An 18,135-nucleotide genomic window follows, 5' to 3' on the forward strand; every position below is an offset into this window, starting at 1 on the left:
TCAAACTGCTAGAAACGACATCTAGTACTTAAAGCCCTGGCTTAGATCTCAAAAGATCTGAGTTCAATTTCTGCCTCTAGCAAGGAGCGTGTGTGAGCTTGAAAATGCCGCCTCCATTTCGGTTCCCCTTCTGCAAAATAGACATGGTGTAAGACTTCCTTTGTCTGTTTTATCTATTTAGCATGTAGGCGCTTTAGCTCTTAAGCATGTACTGGGTATATGTACAGAACCTAGCACAAGGTTCCTGATCTATAATTGTACCACTCATCTGAGGAAGGCTGCTTATTGGAGGAAGCCATGGAAAGCCTTCTCTCCCTTTTGGAAAAAAAAGCCATTATTTCTTTTTGGTACGTCTATTATTTTCTTTTTAGATTGCATTTCTTATCACCCTGCAGACACAAGCTCTGTTAGAGTACGTCTACGCAGCTACATTATTTCAAAATAACTGCCTGCTATGTAGATGTGGACTAAGTTATTTTCAAATAACACTAGTTATTTCAAAATAATGTTGAAATACCGTCAAGCTGGACGACTTCTTACTCCATTTCCTGTAACCCTCATTGTACGATGAGTGAGAGAAGTCAAAAGAAGAATGCTCTGTTTCAAAATGAATGCTGTATAAATGCTCCCAATTTAGAAATAAGCTATTTTGAAATATGCTATGCAATTAACTCAATTTGCGTAGCTTATTTCGAGTTAAGCCCTGCTCTGTAGACACATCCTTAGTTAACAGAGCAATCTGTAAATTTGGATATTTTCTGTTAGTTCTTTTAAAAAATAATTTTAACTTCTGCTTATGTTTATAACAATACAGTTAGAGCAGTGCTTTTAATTTTCCAGAGTAAATTATTGGTATATAGGCACCTGAATGGATCATCAAACTCTTCTACCACATAATGACTCTAAATAATCTTATTCATCATAATTAGTAACATTAATAACATTAAAAAATAAATACTTGTACCTTGGAACATTAGGAATAGTAATCTTGTCATCTTCCTTGAAAATTAGTAGACCAAGTTATTTTTCACAGTGGGATGCAGATATACCAGAGAACTATAATTAAAATATTAATTACATGTTTGATAGAGATTTAACTATCATTATTATATTATCATTGGTCTCATTATTATACTTTCAGTATGTTACCTTGTGCATATTTTCTGTTTATTAAGGCATTGAAAAGAAGGCCTGGTCTCCTGAAAGAGACCAATATATATACAAAGAAGAGTGTCTGTGAATCAGACATCAAGTGGGAAAAATAGGTTTCAGAATTTGGTTTATATGGTTTGGTATCAAACATTTCTGTATTGAGAGCCAACACAAGGCTTATGTGCCACTTAAATCTTCAAAATTGCATTTAAGATGTTGCATAATGGTGGATTTCATCCAAAGAATTGAAACAAAAGCAAGACTAGGTAGCTGGAGCAGGGGATCCAAGCATTAGTGGGTCTATGTGGTTGCCACTGCCCTCCAAGGGAGATCTTTGTGTATGTTCAAGGGCAAATATAGCCCTGTGGGTGTCAAACAGATGGATAGAAACAAGGGGCCAGCATAATAATATGATGATTTGCAATGACAATATACAAGTTATTGAAAATAATGACACTTTTAACAAAGAAGAATATTTGTCAGGGAACACTTAATTACCTGTCTACACATTGATGTTCTGCACTGCATAGGTAGATAAGTTGCTATTGTTTGAAAATTTGGTCCTAAATTTGTGATAAGCTCATTAAAGGAAGCATTGGCTACATATAATTTCAGCACAGGATACATATGAAGAGACAAAAATCTAGATGGCTGTGATGGTGGGTAAACGTTTCGGAAACAGCATGCTAGACTCCATTGTATATGGTACGGAGGAACCCTCTGGGAGTTTCCTCAACTCCCACTGACTTCATGGTTAGATCAGGACACTCAATATATTGCAGGACTCCTTGGCACCTTGCAGGAGTAGGAAGTCAGTGGAAGTCAAGGGTACTAAATTCCTTCTCAGAGTGTTCAGCCCTAGAGGATTAGCCTTATAAAATAACTTTTCTGGCATTACACTTGCACATTTTCAACATTTCCCTGTCTCCCCCACTTCTTCCTGAAGCAGTTTTGAGACAAACAGTTTGTCCAGCTTTAAAGATGCATTAAACCCTTCTTTAATACTACTTTTATTCATTTACAGCTTTTCATATACATTTACTTCCAAATTCCCCATAAAATTGAAAGAATACAGCAACAAAGTTGAGGACCCAAAAGAGAGAGAGAGATTTAAGATCTATATGGCAAGGGTGAATTACGGGAAAGTTCTTACAAGGGCAGAAAAGTCTCCTTCTAAGAATTCATGAAGAGACTAGGAATACCATTTGCAGTTGCATTAGTTTAAAGAAGTTATAAGCCATTGTCAATTTGCATTAATCATAAACGGGGATTGGAAAAATTCCATAAAATAGTTCAAATTCTTTTTGCTTGTTTTAGCTTCTTCTAGTTCTATAGTAACAACACCCTCAGAATAAACTCATGCTTGAGAGAGGACATCAGTGTGGTGCATTGGTGAGTGAATGGAAGTCTAGACAAGAATATGTTTCTGTTTCTTCCTGTACTTCAAAGTACCATAAAACCTTTCAGTGAAAGTGCCAAGTGTTTATATTCACATTAAGGTGGCATTCAAATAGAGAATTTTCACTGCCTGCCCATTATACCTTTATTAGCATAGGGGAACTTTTATTCCTCCTTTTCCTGAGCAGACGGATTTCACAGACAAACTAGGTTATGTCTGATGTACTGCTTTGCCACCTGGAAAGTAATTTGCTTTTCAAAGTATGCAGCAATAATAAAACTTTATCGTCTGCTTCAAACCAGATATCATGAGCGTGGTTGTAAATAAAACCTTATCACCTGCGCTAAACCAGATAGCATGAATGAGGTCACGTTAGGGTATTTCCTTTATTTTAACTGAGCCATTTTAGTAAGTTGGACTAGTTTTCTCTCCCATGGGTTTTGGATATTTCACAAAATGTTGGGACATTGTGGAGGTATCTCCCTTAACCTCTGTAATCACATCATATCGTCCCTTCAGATGTTTCCCATAAAGTGACGACAGGGCGAACACTAGAATCATAAGCTTCCAAGGGATAGCTGAGTTAGTAAGTAACTGGAAAAACGTAAAAAACAACAAATAGTCTTGCAGCACCTTTGTGACCGTGCCCCCTCCCTCGGTCTGGTCCGGGGTGTGGTCAGCCGTCTCCAATCCAATTAATTTTATCTCTGTGTGTCGAATCCAACTACGTTTCCCTTTTCCTTGGTTGGGTGAAGGAAAGAGGGCCCAGGCCCGCCCTCACTCACGGGCCCCAGCCCAGGGCCCTAAGGACAGAGACTGCGCACCAGTCTCGGTCCGACTGGCGGGGTCGTGCCCCTAAACGCACCAGCCCACAGGCTACTTCACCACCCTGCCCTGGGCTGCTTCCTTCCTCCCCCACTTTGTCTTCGGGATGCCTTTTACTCACGGGGTCGGCTCCCCCCCTCCGGGAGATTGTCCCGAGTGCGTCCAGGTCTCTCCACTCCTCAGGGAATCCTGGTCCTCTCTGTGTCCCCCCCCCCCCCCTCTCCGGTGGCTGGCAGGCTTTTAAAGTTCCCGCCGACCCGGGAGGGATTTATGCGCCCTGCCCCCCTGACGTCTGCCGCGGCGCGTCATTGTGCCTCGTCTGACCATCGGGGCTGGGGCTGACTCAGCTGCGCCACGGCGTTCCTCCAGCTGAGCCACGGCGCCGCTCAGCTGAGCTGCGGCGCGGGAACAACCGGCGCACCGCCGGTATCTGCTCTGCTGCCCTTCTGCAAGGGCGCAGAGTCCTGGGTGTCGGGTGCGTGGTCTCGGCACCCCGTCACAACCTTAAAGACTAACAAAACAGGTAGATGGTATCACGAGCTTTTGTGGTCACAACCCACTTCTTCAGATGAATCATCTCAATTCAATTTCATCTGAAGAAGTAGTTTGTGCCCTCAAAAGCTCATTATACTATTAGAATCATAGACTACTAGAACTGGAAGGGACCTTGAGAGGTCATCAAGTCCAGTCCCCTGCCCTCACGGTAGGACCTAGTACTAGCTAGATCATCCCTGATATGTGTCTGTCTAAATTGCTCTTAAATATCTCCAGTGATGGAGATTCTACAACCTCCTGAGGCATCCACAAACTTCGTAGGCACTGGGTATGCTTTGGGCTCTAAATTCACGTAGATTTTGAACATCCTTTTTCATAGCGAGCTCTACATGACAACATGATTGAGGATATTCAGCATGGATGTGAGTACTCACATGCTCAGAAACTGGTACTCTCTCAACAGATTGGACATGAAACTGGTTTCATGAGCTTTGCTAAGGATCTCAACAATTTAGCTACTAAAACACCATACAATTAACTAGGTCTATTTTGGATATTTTCATCTATATAGTAAGAGAGCTCCAGTGATTTATTCTAGTATGATAATGCCCACATTTTTATATCTAACCAAAACTACTTGAGTATGACATCCTTCCTTGGGGATATTAAAATCCGAGTTTCTATTTAAGGTTGGTTTGTTTCTTGCTTGATGTTTCTTTGTGGAACTGACATAGGCTTTCTGCTTATGTTAAAGATAAAGACTTTTTTGGATTTTAGTACTGTATGGCTTGCAGCCAGGGTTTTGTTGAGGATAGTCTGTGGACCTTATAAAACTTCTATGAAAATTCATCTCTGTGAAAGCTTCTTTTAAGATCTGCCTTGTCAGGGAGGTCTATGATACCTGTTTACCTGGAATTTGCATGGACAAGATATGTTGTTAAAACAGATAAATGAATTTTTTGTCTTTATGGATTAGTGACAGTAGGGCTATGTCTAGACTGCAAGCCTCTTTCGAAAGAGGCTTTTTCGAAAGTATCTTTCGAAAAAGCCTCTTTCGAAAAAGAGCGTCTAGACTGCAAGCAGTACTTTCGAAAAAGCAAATCGCTTTTTCGAAATAAAGCAGCGAGTGAGTCTGGATGCTCTCTTTCTAAAAAGCCCTGTTGGCATCAAGAATGCCTTTTTTCGAAAGAGCACTTTCGAAAAAAGGCGTTCTTCCTCGTGAAATGAGGTTTACCACCATCGAAAGAAAAGCCGCGTTCTTTCGATATAATTTCGAAAGAATGCGGCTGCAGTCTAGACGCAGGTGAAGTTTTTTCGAAAAAAGGCTACTTTTTTCGAAAAAAACCCTGAGTCTGGACACAGCCTAATAATAATAAGAATAATAAAATCCCAACAAAACCAACTCTTCCAAGTTCTGTATGTAGATTATTTTGTTTGCTTTGCTGTAACATAACTTGTTGGGAAGTAGCAGATCACTGTATCATCTCCCCAACTTCCATGAAAGCTTCAATTTATTGAATGAAAATGACACCTCGCAGGTGCTATTGCTTAGTACTCGTGCTTGTTTGGATCATTTCTTAACTCCTCATAAACAGTATTCTGGAGGTGTGTTGAATAGCAATATTGCATATAAAAGCATCTTTACCATCAGAATAACAATAGAGAGCCCTGTAGATATTAGAGTGCCAAAGTTTTCCCAATGCTTTAATAACTACAGAGCTGCTGTTACAATTTCTGAATTATTCAAAGCCACAATTTGGAATAGCGAGGCTTTAGTATGCTGAAGATGTGCTTTTAAGGCTTCCAGGGTCATTTCAAATATTAAAAATTGGTACAGGGGATCTAGATTGCTAATCGCGCAATGTCAGGAATGTTGAACAGCACCACAGACTTGCTAATAATTTAACAGGACCTGGTGAATGCCAACATGTATCATTTTCAGAACACAAGAGCTTTAGCATCAGTACCATGCAGAAAAAAGGGGTGCAAAAAATGCCCCACTGTTGATTTTCAGAATTCTATAAGCTAGAAGAAAAAGAGGGACAGAATGCATGTGGAATAAATGCATAGTAGGTTAAACTGCCTCTCCAATCAAGTTATAATTATAAATTTGCCATGAGAGAAAGTGTGTCGAGGTTTTACAAGGGGGGAAAATATTTACTGAAAAATATTATGCTTTTCATTTGATAGCAAAAGTAATTATTGCAAAAGGACCCATGAAAGATCTTGAAGACAGTCACCCTCCCTTTAATAAGTCCTTGTGGCAGCTAAGTGGGGATCAGGAGTATTCTTTATCAGGTTTGTATTCAAGTAGTACTAAATATATGCAGGTAGGAATTAAATAGTATCTGAGTTTAATTAAAATTATATAAAAAAGGAGAAGAATGGTTGGTAGACTGCTCGACTGCATTTTAACCAGTAACCTCAGACCCTAATTAGAAATGCTTTTCATATCTCCTCCATGCAAGGGCTTAATCTGACGTGAGTCTGCGAGTGAAGGCTTGGGGGACCAGTGTTAATTCTGCATTCGATCTTGGTTTGTATGGAGGCAGGCAATGCTGATTGAGCGAGTCGCAGCAAAGATCCCATGACCTTGCTGGGATTTTCATGTGAGGTGTTAATTGAGAGGGTAGGTTAATCTTTGAGCATCATTGTCCCCGAGCTAAGGACAAAGTTGGTGCTCTCTGTTTCCTTACTCAACGGTATATTTGATCCCTACCTCGTATCCCCTATGACTGTTTAGTAAGTCTGCAGCAAATTTGCTCTTGATAAATTTATTGGTGGAGGATTATATTTTGCTGTGGTGTTAGATTTTTTTGTGATCTTGTTTTTGGGGGAAGGGAGTGGCTAAATTAAAACCAAAATATGCTTTTTATTATTTTCCCCTGGTCCCATCAAAGAAACTGTCATATGTGGAGGGGGATTGACATCTTGAGATAAATTATACTATAGAGAACTAGAAAGCATAAAGCAAACTAGGAGGCATGATTTCAAAGTTATTTCATCTGAGTGCTGAGAAGATAAGCTCTTTTTATTGCTCCTGAGTGGAAAGCCTAAAATAATTACAAAATCAAAGAGATATTACAGGGAATAGAGCTTTTATAATAACATACAGTTTAGAGTTTTCATACAGGACGTATGTAATGTAAGAAAAAGCCCATTACTTTGGCTTTTTAAATAAATAATGAATGACTTTTTTTCATGTGTTGTTGTACAGGCCTGTCATTTCCAGTGTGAGGAGTAAATTTTTACTCCAGGCAGGATTAATGTTAGACTGGATGACCTTAAATATGACTCCCAAGTGAGCAGGATGGTAGTTAAAAGAAGCAGAAGTAATGGAGCTCACACAGGAAATGCTGCAAAACAACAGTGATAAAAAGAAGCACAAATGATAGCTGTCCTTGACATGCAAAGAATTTCTGTTATTTGTTTCATTACACCAGCTGTAGATGAGTTTAATTACAATGCTTCAAAACCCAAATCATTTTTGGAGGCATTTCTGAAAAGCACAAGCAAGTCAGTCAAACACAACTATATTGATAGCCCTCTTAGGGCATGTCTACACTAGGTAATGATTTCAAAATAACTCAGTTCAAAACAATAACTCCCAAAATGACAAAATCAAAATAGCGTGTTCCCACTATAGGGGAGCCTCAAAATTAGTCTAAGGCAGGCTCCATTATTGTGGACATGCTACCTCGACTTAGAGCCCCAGGAAGCACTGGCTAGTAATTACTTCAAAGTCGTTATTTTGAAAAAGCAGCAGCAGAACATCCACACTACCACTATTTTGAAATAACTATTCTGAAATAAGCGTTATTCCCCAAGGAAAGCAAGAGTATAGAATTTTGAAATAATTAGCCCATTATTTCAAAATAATGGGCTTGGTAGTGTGGATGCTCCACTTATTATTTCAAAATAAAGGGGGTTATTCTGAACTGACTCCCTAGTGTAGACCAGGGCTTGCATATCCATCCCTTGTGGTACAGAAACAGGTGGGAGGGGTGTGTGAAAGCACCAGTCTGCAACCTGCTGGTGATCACACAATGGGAAACTGTGAGACGTCAATGGAGCAGAGGTTCCCAACCTTTTCCAGATGGAGACTCATTTTGACAATTCAGATAAAGAAAAGTGGATAAAGAAAAGTTATTTATTAGTTCCCATAATAGAAGAACTTAGAGGACACCAAATGAAATTAATGAGTAGCAGGTTTAAAACTAATAAAAGAAAGTTCCTCACACAGCGTGTGGTCAACCTGTGGAACTCCTTGCCAGAGGAGGGCTGTGAAGGCTAGGACTACAACAGAGTTTAAAGAGAAGCTAGGATAATTTCATGGAGGTTAGGTCCATAAAATGCTATTAGCCAGGGGATAAAATGGTGTCCTTGGCCTCTGTTTGTCAGAGGCTGGAGAAGGATAGCAGGAGACAAATAGCTTGATCATTGACTTCAGTCCACCCTCTCTGGGGCACCTGGTGCTGGCCACTGTCGGCAGACAGGCTACTGGGCTAGATGGACCTTTGGTCTGACCCAGTACGGCCGTTCTTATGTTCTTAATCCCAACTAAATCATCCCAGCCAGGGCTTTGTCAAGATGAGCCTTAAAAACCTCTAGGGATAGAGATTCCACCACCTTATGACCCATTCCAGTACTTCACCACCCTCCTAGTGAAATAGTTTTTCCTAATATCCAATCTAGATCTCCCCCATTGTAATTTGAGACCATTGCTCCTTGTTCTGCCATCCGTCACTACTCAGAACAGCCTCGCTCCAGCCTCTTTGGAACCTCCCTTCAGGGAGTTGAAGGCTGCTCTCAAATCCCCCCTCACTCTTCTCTTCTGCAGACTAAATAAGCCCAAATTCTTCAGCCTCTCCTCATAGGTCATGTGCTCCAGCCCTTTAATCATTTTGGTTGCCTCTGCTGGACCCTCTCCAGTGCGTCTACATGCTTTCTGTAGTGGGGGGGGGGGGGGGGCAGAACTGGACGCAATACTCCTGATGTAGCTTCACCAGTGCCGAATAAAGAGAAATAATCATTTTTCTAGATCTGCTGGCAATGCTCCTCCTAATGCAACCTAATATTCCATTCGCCTTCTTGGCTACCAGGTCACACTGTTGACTCATATCCAGCTTCTCAGCCACTGTAATTCCCAGTTCCTTCTCTGCCAAACTGCTACTTAGCCAGTCGGTCCCCAACCTGTAACAATGCTTGGGATTCTTCTGTCCCAAGTGCAGGACTCTGCACTTGACCTTGTTGAACCTCATCAGATTTCTTTTGACCCACTCCTCTAATCTGTCTAGGTCACTCTGAACTCTATCCCTCCCCCTAGCTGAGGGTGCAATCCATCCCCTCAGTCAGGTCATTAATAAAGATGTTGAACAAAACCGGCCCTAGAACTGATCCTTGGGGCACTCCACTTGAAACTGTCTGCCAACCTGACATTGAGCTGTTGATCACTACCCGTTGGGCCTGACAATCTAGCCAGCTTTCTGTCCACCTTACAGTCCATTTATCCAATCCACACTTCCTTAACTTGCTGGCAAGAATATTGTGGGAGATGGTATCAAAAGCTTTGCTAAAGTCAAGATATATCACATCCACTGACTTTCCCATGTCCACAGAGCCAATTACATCATCATAGAAGCTAATCTGTTTGGACAGGCATTACTTGCCCTTCGTGAATCCATGTTGACTATTCCTGATCACTTTCCCCTGTTCCAAGTGCTTCGGAATGGATTCCTTGAGGATCTCTTCCATGATTTTTCTCGGGACTGAGGTACAGCTGACTGGTCTGTAGTTGCCTGGATTGTCCTTCCTATTTTAAAAGATAGGCACTACATTTGCCTTTTTCCAATCATATGGGATCTCTCCCAATCTCCATGAGTTTTCAAAGATAATGACCAAAGACTCTGCAGTGACATTTGCCAACTCCCTCAGTATCCTTGGATGCATTAAATATGGACCCATTGATTTGTGTATGTCTAGGTTTTCTAAATAGTTCTTAGATAGTAGAACGTACCTCAATATTAGCTACACAATTTGACCTATGCAAATTGCATAGCTTATTTCAAAATAAACCGCTATTCCAGCATCTTCCTTATTCCTCATGCAACGAGGTTTTACAGGAAGCCAGAGTAAAAAGCCTATTATTTCAGATGTATTTTAAAATAACGGGTGTGCTAAAACACGCAGAATGCTATTTCGGGATAACGTCCATTATCCCAAAATAACATCGCAGCATAGATGTATACACTGAGGCCTATAAGAGATTTCACCTAGACATGTGTGAAGGACAGAAATTCCAGTTTGTGAAGGCCATTGAACTTGTAAAATTTGACTTATTTTCCAATTGAAATAAAATAGGAAAACACTAACATTTTCCCTGAAGGAAAATTCTAGTTTTGTTTGTTTCAGGCCAGTAGGAATATTTCTGTTTCAATGTTGGTATTTTTATGTGATGTATCATAGAATACAAACTCATTAAAAACTAAACTTAAATATCTTGAAAAATTCTAACTTTTTGTTCTGAAAATGGTCAAATGGGACAGTTCAACATTGTAACTTTCCCCCTTGCTTTTTCTCCAAAGTGATTTTTCAGCAAAATTAACACAATTTCATGTGAACCAAGATGGGCAGGGATGTTGTCCCTAGTCAGTGTTTGCCCTAACCTAGGAATGGGTGAAGAGGAAGGATCACTTAATGATTGCCTCTTGTGTCCAGTCCCTCAGGGACACATGACATTGGCCACTGTAAGAAGATAGGATACTAGGTTAGATGGACTTTTGGTCTGACACAATATGATTGTTCTTGGGTTCTTATGTAATTACTAGCCAATTAGCCTGTCATAAGAAGGGATTTTCAGGTCTCTCCTCCACATCAGTCTTCTCTCCTGAGCATCCGGTCTCTCTCTCTCTCTCTCTTTCTTTCTCTCTCCTCCTCCTCCTACCTCTCCCCCCTCTCTCTCAGTTCTCCTCCGCCTACTGCCTCTCTCTCTGTCTCTCTCTTTCTCTTCTCCTCCCCCTCCTGCCTCTCACTTGGTGGACCGTGGAGCCTAAATGGCAGGAGGCAAAAGGGGGCGGGGAGGTGACGTTCACAGCTAGGGGTTGGGGCCTGGAGTTGCTGTCATGCCGCACGTCACCACCCCACACCCCTTCGCCTCCTGCCGTGGTGCTCGGCTGACTTCTGCACCATTCAGCCGGGCCGCCGCAGGGGAGCAAGCAGCCGTTTGGGCTCCACACTCCCCATGCAGCACGGGTCGCCCAGAGGGAACAGCCAGCATTTCAGGCAACAGCGCTGCCCAGAGGGAACATCCAGCATTTCAGAGTTACAGACTCACAGACATTGGGCTACTATATATATGATTATGTCAATAATTGAAATTCAACAGAACTGCGTTCTCCAAATAAAAAAAAGGTTTTATCAAAGATTTTTCTTCTAATTCCTACCTCTATTGCCCAGTTAGAAGAGCACCATCATAGAGCCTGCTGCTTCATATTTATACCAATTTACCAGGATTTGGGGCCTTTCTGCAACATATGCATTTATGACCTGATTGTTTGCTTTAGAGCTGTTGATAGCATCAGTGAAATTGGCTTATGTGGAAAGCAAAAAAACCTCCTCTGCTGTTTGAGTTAATTGCAGAGAGTGCTATGAAAGGGATATCCTTAATCAATGTGAGCATCTTAGCATTCTGAAGGCTTTAATGATAATAATTAATAGTAGATTTAATTCCTGCATCTAAGTATAACTATACAGTGTTTACAAAGTTTGGTTGAATTAGAATACATACGTTGTGTTATATACCCGTTCATGTTCTCCAGGCCCACGAACATGGGGAGGCAAAAGGGACAACTACCCTGGGGCCCAGTGATTCAAAATGGCCCGAGGCTCCCAACTTCAGTGGCGGTGGCTGGAAGCTCTAGACAGGACATTCCAGGAGACACTTTAGACTAGCTATGGAAAGGTGCGGCAAGGTCTAGGCAGTGCTGAGGGATGGCTGCCCCTAGCCTTCCCCCTTCCAGCTGAGGTCCCAACCCTTACAGGAGCAGGGAGCCACCCCCTTCTTGCCCAGAAGCTTGGAAATTCTGTCACCCCCCATTGCTCTCACATAACTTCAGGCCAAGCAGTAAGGTCCTAACTGAGGCTAAGTCTACACTGGCATGATCTTGCGCAAGAACTCTTTTGCGGAAGTGTTCTTGTGCAAAAACTCTTTCAGAAGAGAGTGTCTGCACTGGCATGTGTGTTTGCTCAAGAGGTGTGCTTTTGTGCAAGAGCATTCATGCCAGTGTAGACACTCTCTTGCGCAAGAAAGCTCTGATGGCCATTTTAACCATAGGGCTTTCTTGCGCAAGAAATTCATGTTGCCTGTCTACACTGGCCTCTTGCGCAAGAACAGTTGCACAAGAGGGCTTATTCCTGAGCGGGAGCATCAGGGTTCTTGCGCAAGAAGCCCTGATTTCATACATTAGAACGTCAGTGAACTTGCGCAAGAACTCGCGGCCAGTGTAGACAGGCAACAAGTTTTTGCGCAAAAGAGGCTGCTTTTGCACAAGATTGTGCCAGTGTAGACACAGCCTGAATGTGTACCCAGGCTGCTTTCCGTTGACTTCAGAGGAAGTTTCTCTGGATGAGAATTAAGGACTGCATGTGGATCTCCCCTCTTCAGTGATGGGAGTAGGGGTTTAGTTACCTTCCACAGAACCATTCTCTCTCCCATGACGTCCAATGAACACCTCATGCACTCATGCCCTTGATATGCTACAGATCTTGCAAGCTGCTGTGGGTGAAGATAAGGAAAGGATAAGGTGAGAGCTGAGGAGGGTACATATTGGTCAGTCTCCAGTCATGTGGAGATCAGTGGGAGAATGTCATATAGTCCCAGGCTGGTCCCAGGCATGACACTACCAGGAGAAATCTCTGCAAGGAGGAGCCCAGGCTAGTCCCAGATGGTCTATGCCTAGGGATGAGTCCTGTGTCCTATTCTATGAAGGAGCAACCCTGCTTTGTAGCCAGCAGAACTGAAAGAGGGAATCTTTATGAGCTTGTGGGGTTTTCTTGTGTGGATACTGAGTTACTTGTAAGGGTCTTTTGGATTTGGCCCATCACGTATTAAAAGTCGGAAAAGGGATACTCATCAGTACTTTCTCTATATATTTGTTCCTAACTGACCAGTGAAAAATTTCCCACGTGTTGGACAAAATATAAAACAATTTGTAATAGATGAATTAGCCAGTTTATTTCCCAGGATATCTCCCTATTTCCTTTCCTTTCTGCCTGGTATTAGAAGGGTTTAAAAAACACCCATAACTTTATTACAGAGTAAAATAATCATTTAATATGCATAGCAACCTGTACAGGATGCAACCAAATCAGGGTTAAAATACAATAGGACAAGCCTAAGGAAGCTTATTTACTGTACATTTCATCTATTGTTATGTACCTTCCCTTTAAGAAATAACAAAGGGCTTCATTAGAGTGCTAATCAACTTCTTCACCTTTGAGACTTAAAGTAATCATATATTTCAGATGCACATGTATAAAACAAAGACATCCCTTCCCCCCCATAGAATCACCAGGCTTCAAGTAAACCCAGAGAAAGGATGCAGCTGCTGCAGCTATCTGCTTCCAGTACAGTGTTTTGCTGCTTAATTCTGAGCCCAGCTTTCAAATTAAAGTTTTACTTTGGCTTCTTGCAGAAAAAGGTTTTGGACGCTGGGTAAACAGAGCCTCAGCCTGCACGAAAGGGATTAAGAAGGAGAGCCAAGAGTGGAAGGGAAAATGAGGATATGACAGAGGCCACAGTGAGTTCAAACAAAATTTGGCCTGCAGAATGCAGGAGAAATCCCACTGGTGACAGGTGCCATCTTGTGGGTCATTCTGCCACTCTGCCTCCTGCCACTTTTTATAACGAGAAAAGATAAAGGAGGACTGGATTCTTAGAGGCTTGGAATTGGAAAAGTAATTCAAAGAGATGTGAGCATGGCTGGCTTCAGGGTTTGCATGATACTGTAAACATCAATACTTTGCTTGTCAGCACTCTATGCTGTTTAAGAACTTTAAAGTAGGCTATAAATAGGGACACTGTGCGTGTCTAAAAACATGTAATCGTAAATAGTACAAATGATAATCAAATTATTTTTTACTTTATACTAATGCAAATAAAATATTCATGCACAATGTAGGCCCAGGAAAGGTTATAGTCTTCAGATTGTGCTAATTAAAATATAATAGCTCCAAGAAGTATATGTAAGAGTTACTAATGTCCATATTTTCCCACTTCCCTTGAAGATTTTATCTTTAATGCACAAAAGACCCACATAAAAATGCACTGGTTAGCTGATATTTTAGCTCTTTTCATTCATGAAATTGTTTAAACGTTGTACAACCCCCCCCCCCCCACACACACATTAACTGAGATATAAAAAGTCTCTCTCTCTCTCTACACACACACACACACACACACACACACACACACACACACACACACACACACACACACACACCCGGACTTGACAACTTTGACATTTTTTTATACATTGCTAAAATCAGGCCCAGGCTACACCAGATTGACATTTGGCCTCAGAAATCACATATTTTAGATAGGTTCAGAGGAGAACCAGACAAATATTGCAAAAAATGTTCCTGTGAATATTTATTTGGACTTTTAAATGGATTTTCTCTAACCATGCTCATGTCCATGAATAAAAAGTGTTCCCTTCCTATGATAATTTATGCAGTTGAGTTTTATTTGCTCCATGTAATGCTAATAAATAAAGCAAAGTTTAAGCTTGAACACTTTCAAACCATTTTAAATTCACTTCGTTGGAACTTTCATGCCCCAAACCAAATAATAAGAGTAATAATAATAAGCTCAGCCAGTTAGGGAATAGAAACTATAGCAGTTGTATGATAGTGGCCAATCACAGCTAAGAGAGGAAGCGCAAATAACAAGCTGAAAAGGAAAGGAAATTCATAAAAAATATCAAGTAACTTTTTTTTGATGATGAATAAAATTGAAAATAATTGTGGTCTCTTTCTGGACCTTCGCCCGCCTGTAAGAGAGGTGAATATAATCAATGATGAGCATAATTTGTGAACTAGAAAGGTGAGTTTAGCCTGTATTTTATTTAGCTACCTGCCTTTCGAAAGATGACATAAATGCCATTGTGCTTGAATGGAAGCTCACTCTTCAGCACTGTTTCCCTACTCATAAATCATTCTGGAGTTTCAGTGCGCTGAGAAACTTTCCAACATACATTTCACTCAGCTATCCAGGAGCTAAAAAAATAAAATAAAATAAAATCGTAAAACTTCTTGATAGTTAATTGTGACATGTTAATAGGGAAAGCTTGAATTCTTTTACAGGGTTATGAAAACAAATTAATGTTAAATATGACATTTTTCTTTGGATTTATGACATATCCCTTGGTCGCACCCCCACACACAACGCATACAAAAGGAGGTATTAACGGAAAAACAGAGATGTTGTGTGTTCCGTTATGAACAAGCTTTGTGATCTCATCCTTAAGGTTTTATCCAAGCCTGAACCATCTGGCTTTGAGCTGGGTAAAAGCATGTCAGCTATCCCCCAGAATTTCAGTGTCAGGGAAAGGGGGCAGAGTGCCTTTACTTAATGCCAACCTCCCTTTCCTCCCCTCAACAACCCTGCTATAAAGACAGGAGTCACACACTGAAAAGCATACCAGGCATTTTTAAACAAAACCCTGACATTTCCTCAGCATTTCCATAGCTAAGGCTCCCCCCTCCACCACCACCTTTCAATCAAATAAGGCACCCGCGCTCTCATGCCTAGTGCAAAGAAGGAAGGGGGGGGGAAAGTTGGCAATTTAATTCAAACAAAAGAAGCTTGAAATCTATAAGCACAGCAACTCTGAGGCTTCTGGCAAATAGAATTCTAATTAGTATGCTGCTATTTTTCTTTTAGACAGATGAGGGATGCCCCCTATTGACTCTAGCAGGCAGGCTGGTTTAAAAAAAAAGGGGGGGGGGTAGGTGGGGGCTAGCCAGCAAACACTGCAGATTGCAAATTATATTGCAAACCCTGCCAAGTCCCAGCTCTTGGCATCAGATTTTTAATGACACCCTGGAAAAGGGAAAAAGAAGCCCTCAGCTAAGGGATAAAAATGAGGGGTTTTACACTGTGATAAGTCTTTGCTTAAAACCCAAATGGCCAAGCGCACATTAGGGTTTTAAAATATTCATAGATAGAAGTGAAAATGAGGATATGAGGATGTACATTTGTTGCTTGGTCAATTGACAACTCATTCTGCATATTAATAAATGGATGATCTAATTTTAAAGGGACAGTCTGTCTTTTTTTTTTATTTTAACCATGACTTTTTGATTATTATGAAGCTGAGGGCAAAACATCAGAGAGGAGGCCAGCAATGACACAGAATGTTGTTTTCTTTTGATGTCGACCTGGTACTAACTACTACTTTGGTCAGGAATTCTGGGGGCTCTAAAAATATGATACCCTTCTTATATAGTCTCTCTGATGTATGGCTGCTAAACACTTTGATTTTTTTTCTCTCTCTCTCCTTTTTTTCCCCTCTTGCAGTGCACAAGGCCCTTCACAGTTGTAGGATTTTATCCACAGTCAGACCATCACAAAGATGGAAGCCATTTCTTTTTAATAATTAGGCCACCTTCTGTTCCAGAGAACAGCTTTTGGCATGCCTATCTCCAAGTTATCTTTTTCAATATTCCAAAAATCCAGCACCCCCAAATACAATACAGTAAGTGGTCACAACAATGTGAGTCCAGTTCAGATAAATATTGCATATGCTACTTTAGTCCAACTAATAGAAATCCCTTTGTCCAGAGCTTTGAAAACCCCACATACCTCAAATGCCTGTGTTCAATATGCACTTATTGGGCTACATTTTAAAAACACCACCTCTATTTTTGCAGCTGCAAATTGCAAGCATAACTAATGTGATGTATTTGTCTAACTACCTGTAATGTGGTTGGGTAGTTAAATACTGAAGGATCATGAAAAGTACCTGCTGACAACTACAGATGCAAAATTGCACTCACACTTATTTGCATCTGCAACACTGCAGGCACTAAAAGGAAATCTATGGTGATGCCAGTCCAAGAATCAAGCCGATTATGTTTTAATCATCACAGTGAATATTAACTACCCTTAAACACAAACCCATATAAAATACAATAATAGCCCCAAAACTGCAGAATTAATATATGTGTCAGTGTTTTGGACTGTTATGTTAAAATACAGTAATATCAGTTTAGACTGCTGTACTATACATTTCTATTTAAATAAAAGTGGCTACCATATGTTTTCCCAGCTCTATTCCATTCTTCTTCTTTTATAAATGTGTTTATGTGGGGGAGCATTTTGTAAGCATGAATTTCTGCTGTTATAGGTTCACAGCAGAGTTATTCAACATGCTTGATAATCACTGTGGTGTTTCTCTATTTAAAATCGGGGGTATTATCCTGTTAACGGGATTATTATGTTATTGAGTATCTGTTTGAAAGATTGCTACTGTAAATACAAACCTTAGCAAAGTGTCATGTGGGATTTTACTTATGTGGATCCCATTAAAATCAATGGGAGTTATGTGATTTGAAAATTGACCCAAAGTACGGGGTGAGTGATACACAGACCCTGAACACATTTAGAATATTTATTTCTTCATATTAGCTAAGTCTTATTTTTCAAGGATACTGACCAAAATGTAAGGTTTACAAGGGAAACATGAAGCAGATCAGAATGGTCTGTCTCAGCAAACTGATGAATTAGTCTTGGTGCCGTTACTTAGGTCATTGCAGAGAAACAAGTTTCCAGACAGTGACTGTGCAAGCATTTGTTCCTGGAAGGGAGGATAAAACCAGTTCATAAAGCTCCCATTGATTTATCAGAAACATCCCAGAGTGACCTCTTGGCAGGAACTAACCACAGTACCTTCCCTTGTAGTTGCTTCTGTAAATCAGTGGGAACCATGATTGATGTTTTGAAAGCGCAGGGTATATATAATCTATAGAGGGAAAAGTGTAATTAAAAAAATCTAGAGTAAAAAATGTATATGGGATGCCATGGACATGTCTGTGGGAACAGGATCAGGTACTTTACAACATTTGAATGTGCATAGTAATAAATACTTATATTTACATTTAACTCAAAAAGGAATGTTTATTTCCCTTATAAAATTATTGTTATCATATCTCTCTGAGATGTTCTTGCTGTTTATACAAAAGTTGAGTCCTTTTTTAAAAACAAT

This window comes from Pelodiscus sinensis, chromosome 14 (genome assembly GCF_052426305.1).
Source record: "Pelodiscus sinensis isolate ZL-2025 chromosome 14, ASM5242630v1, whole genome shotgun sequence".
NCBI classification, from domain to species: Eukaryota; Metazoa; Chordata; order Testudines; family Trionychidae; genus Pelodiscus; species Pelodiscus sinensis.